The following is a 5000-nucleotide window of genomic DNA, read 5'->3' on the forward strand; positions in this document are numbered from 1 at the left end:
CGTAGGGGTGCCGGTAAGTGCGGGCGTTTAGCGCGGGCGTGGTCTGCTCTCGCCGTTGGTCGGCCTCGTGCTGGCCGGCGGTGCAGGATGCGCGCGCCTGCGCGGCGTTCGCGCCCCGGTGCTTCAACCTGCGTGCAGGATCCGAGCTCGGTCCCGTGCCTTGGCCTCCCACGGATCTTCCTTGCTGCGAGGCCGCGTCCGCCTTAGCGTGCTCCTCCGGGGGCGCGCGGGTGCGCGGATTCTCTTCGGCCGCCATTCAACGATCAACTCAGAACTGGCACGGACTGGGGGAATCCGACTGTCTAATTAAAACAAAGCATTGCGATGGCCCTAGCGGGTGTTGACGCAATGTGATTTCTGCCCAGTGCTCTGAATGTCAACGTGAAGAAATTCAAGCAAGCGCGGGTAAACGGCGGGAGTAACTATGACTCTCTTAAGGCTTGGGGGGGTTACCAGCCCCCCCTCGCATTATCCCTTTATAGTTGGGGGCAGCCGACAAGAAACAAGAGATGGTGGCCCTTCCGCTGAAGGTGCCACCCCAGCTACCCCAGCACCTATCCGGCCAACCGGCCGTAACGAAAATGCGATAGTTTGTGTAGCTCCCTTTGCTTGCAGTGAGTGCCACCGCACTTTTACCACGAAGAACGGTCTCGGGGTCCATCGCCGCCGCCAACACCCTGCGGCCGCCAACGCTGAGATCGTGACGGAGAGGCATCGTGCGAGGTGGACGGAGGAAGAAGTCCTGTCGCTCGCCAAGGCAGAGGCCGAACTGTTCCTGGAGAGGGACGCCCGGTTCTTCTTTGTAAATCAAGAACTTACCAGGATGTTCCCCGACCGAACGCTTGAGGCAATCAAGTGCCGACGGCGGCAAGCTGCCCACAAGCAGCTTGTCCGCCAATTCATGGAGGCACTTGAGATCGGTCGGGGTGAAGAGCCGGCGTCCCGCCGTGGAGCAGCGAGCTCGCTGCCTGACGCGGGCGAGGCCGCTGCGCCGCCCGTCGACGCAGCCGAGGACTTCGCGGCCGACACCACCGGGCCGCCGCCGGAGGGGCCGACTGACGCCGCCATCTGGGAGCATCTGGCGGGGCTACCTGCTTCCGCCCAGCGTTTCTCTGCCCTGGATCGAGTCATTGGTCTGGGGCGGGGCACGCCGCCCGATGTCATCCTGGGCATGCTCCCGGATGCCCTTGCGTCGGTCGGGTCCAGGGGGGAGAGGTCGATCACCAGGACACAGCGGCCGCGCCAACCATCCAAGCGGCCGCCTGCCGCCCCGCCGCTGCAGAAGCGCAAGCGGCGCCGCTGGGAATACGCGCGGACACAGGACGCCTTCCGTAGGTCGCGTGCGCGTTGCGTGCGCGGCTTGCTGGACGGCACCCTGCTGCAGCCGCCACCCGACATCCCCGGTCTGCTGGACTTCTGGGCGGACCTCTTCACGAAGAAGCCGATCTCCACCGCCGGCTTCATCCGTGACCGCCTTCTCCCGCACTCGGAGCCTGTCGCTCCTGAGTGCCTATGGGGGCCGGTCACACGTGAGGAGGTCGCTGCTGCCTTGCCGCCCAGGGGATCGGCAGCCGGGCCGGACGGCCTGACTCCAGCGGAGCTGCGGCGCCTGCCGCATGAAGTCCTGGTGAAACTCTTGAACCTCTTCCTCCTGGCCCGCGCCCTCCCCGAGCGTCTGCTTCGCGCCCGGACGTCACTTCTCCCCAAAACGGCTGCACCAACATCCCCCGCTGACTTTCGCCCCATTACGGTCTGCTCGGTGTTGGCGCGGACCTTTCACAAGGTTCTCGCGTCACGCCTGATGCGTGCATGTGCTGTGGACGAACGTCAGCGGGCATTCATCCCCCGGGATGGGATGTTGGAAAACACCTTCATCTTGGACACTGCTCTCACCGACGCAGTCCGCTCCTGTCGCTCTGTTTTTGTGGCATCGATCGACGTCTCTAAAGCGTTCGATTCGGTGGACCATGCCGCCCTCCGCCCCGTGCTGAGGGCTCATGGCCTGCCGGATTGCTTTATTGAGTACGTCGAAAGGTGCTACGAGGGTAGCACGACGGTGATAGCGGGCGGCGCCGACGTGGGCGTGCCCCTGCAGCCGGCTAGGGGTGTGCGTCAGGGTGACCCCCTCTCCCCCCTCCTTTTCAATTTTGCGGTGGACTATGTTTTGAGTCAACTTCCCTCCCACATCGGAGCTCGGATCCTTGGTCGCAGAGTTAACGCTGCGGCCTTCGCAGATGACGTCCTGCTTTTTGCATCGACCGCGAGGGGATTGCAGTCCCTCATCGACGCAGCCGTCGCAGCCCTCGCCCATCTGGGGCTGCAGATCAACGCCCGGAAGTGTTTCACCCTCGCCTTAGTCGCGTCTGGGCGCGACAAGAAGGTGAAGGTCGACGCCGACGTTACCTTCAAAGCGGGCAACGCCACCGTGCCCGCCCTACGTGTGGGTGAAACCTTCCGGTACCTGGGACTGCAATTCTCCACCGCTGGTCGCTGCGTTTTCAACCCACGACGCCACCTGGTGGAGCAGCTGGACGTCATCTCCCGAGCTCCGCTCAAGCCGCAACAGCGCCTCCACGCCCTCACCACCGTACTTCTGCCTGGCCTGTACCATGGGCTGGCCCTCAGCCGCACCCGAGTGGGTGCGTTGAAAGCGGCAGATGTGACCATCCGTGCCGCCGTCAGGAGATGGTTCCGCCTTCCGGCGGACACTCCCCTGGGCTACTTCCACGCTCCTGTAGCCCAGGGAGGCCTCGGCATCCCATCATGCCGATGGATGGGGCCAACACTTCGCCGGTCCCGTCTCCTGGCGCTGAAGAGGATTGGGCCAGCCGCCGACGGTGCAGGCCGGGACGAGGTGCAGCGTGAGATTGAGGCGCTGGAGCGGCATCTTATGTGGGAGGGCCACCTCCTCAAATCGTCGACGCAGGTTGGAGAGATGTGGGCCGCGCGCCTGCACGTTGCCTTTGACGGTGCGGCGCTGTCATCTTCCGCCGCCGTCAAGGGGCAACACCAGTGGGTCGCTGACACCAGTCGCCTGCTATCTGGGCGTAACTTCATCGACGCTCTCCGCGCCCGCATCAACGCCTTCCCCACGAAGGCACGGCGCAGTCGCGGGCGGGAGGCGGACACCAGATGCCGCGCGGGCTGCCAGGCCGTAGAGACCGCCAACCACGTGTTACAGGCTTGCTTCAGGACGCACGGGTCCCGGGTTAAGCGGCATGACGCGATCGTGCGCTATGTTGCCCGTGGACTCGCGCAGAGGGGCTTCAACGTCTCTGTGGAGCCCCACCTCCGCACACCTGAGGGAATCCGCAAGCCTGACGTGGTGGCGGTTAAAGACGGCATTGCCCGCGTCATCGACGCCCAGGTAGTCGGAGACCATCTCCGGCTCGACTGGTGTCACTCCGAGAAAGCGGCCTACTACAACACGCCGTCCATCAGGCGTGCCATCTCCAACCTGCACCGTGACGTTGAGGAGGTTACAGTGTCCACCGCGACATTGAATTGGAGGGGTGTATGGTCTCCAGCGTCGGCCGGAGATCTCTCCGCACTTGGATTTAGACCCCGAGAACTGGCGGTGCTTAGCACGAGAGTTCTGCAAAGCTGCTGCACGAGCTATCGCATTTTCGAATATATGACGGCGCACAGTCCGATGGAGCGAGCCGGCGTCGGATAGGATGCTGGTTATTTTCTTCGCCTTGACTCCTGGGGCCTATCCACAGGAGGAATATCCCGTCTTTGTTCTTTCTTCTTTGTGTACGTAACTTATGTTGTTTTTGTTTCTGTTTTTTCCAGCATATATATATGTATATGATTGTAGTTTTAACCTTTTCTTGTGGCATCGCCCTGTAAGTCCCCACCTCGGTGGCGGACATGGCGTGAAACACCTGCCACACCCTATCTGTACATATATATGTGTTATTCAGCAATGAATAAAGACGGCTAATGAATGGCCAAGTGGCGGCGGTGTGGCTGCATCCGGACTTGGCTTTTCGAAGTGCGGTCTTGATGTAGTCGTGCTGCTGCTGCGAGGTGCCTTCCTTGGGTTATGGTTACAGGGAGAGTGATGCGCAATACATGGGCCTAGCCCTCTTAGCCTCTCCTCTCCTGCGGTCTTCTCCCCTTCTCGTGGGCCCGCTGATTTTCGCAGAGTGGAAGACCGCACCAGGGGCTTGGGGGGGTTACCAGCCCCCCCTCGCACTATCCCTTTTTTAGTTGGGGGCAGTATTCAGAGAAAAAGTGGTGGCCCTTCCGCTGAAGGTGCCACCCCAACTCCCCCAGCACCTAGCCGGCCAACCGGCCGTGCCGAAAATCTTGTAACTTTTGCAGCTGTATACGCCTGTAGTGAGTGCCACCGCAGCTTCACCACCAAGAACGGTCTCGGGGTCCATCGCCGCCGCCAACACCTTGCGGCCGCCAACGCGGAGATCGTCACGGAGAGGCATCGCGCGAGGTGGACGGAGGAAGAAGTCCTGTCGCTCGCCAAGGCGGAGGCCGAACTGTTCCTCGAGAGGGACGCCCGGTTCTTCTTTGTAAATCAAGAGCTCATCAGGATGTTCCCCGACCGAACGCTTGAGGCAATCAAGTGCCGACGGCGGCAAGCTGCCCACAAGCAGCTTGTCCGCCAATTCATGGAGGCGCTTGAGATCGGTCGGGGGGAAGAGCCGGCGTCCCGCCGGGGAGCAGCGAGCCCGCTGCCAGACGCGGGCGAGGCCGCTGCGCCGCCCGTCGACGCAGCCGAGGACTTCGCGGCCGACACCACCGGGCCGCCGCCGGAGGGGCCGACTGACGCCGCCATCTGGGAGCATCTGGCGGGGCTACCCGCTTCCGCCCAGCGTTTCTCTGCCCTGGATCGTGTCATAGGTCTGGGGCGGGGCACGCCGCCCGATGTCATCCTGGGCATGCTCCCGGATGCCCTTGCGTCGGTCGGGTCCAGAGGGGAGAGATCGATCACCAGGACACAGCGGCCGCGCCAACCATCGAAGCGGCCGCCTGCCGCG

This window comes from Schistocerca serialis, chromosome 8 (assembly GCF_023864345.2).
Source record: "Schistocerca serialis cubense isolate TAMUIC-IGC-003099 chromosome 8, iqSchSeri2.2, whole genome shotgun sequence".
NCBI classification, from domain to species: Eukaryota; Metazoa; Arthropoda; class Insecta; order Orthoptera; family Acrididae; genus Schistocerca; species Schistocerca serialis.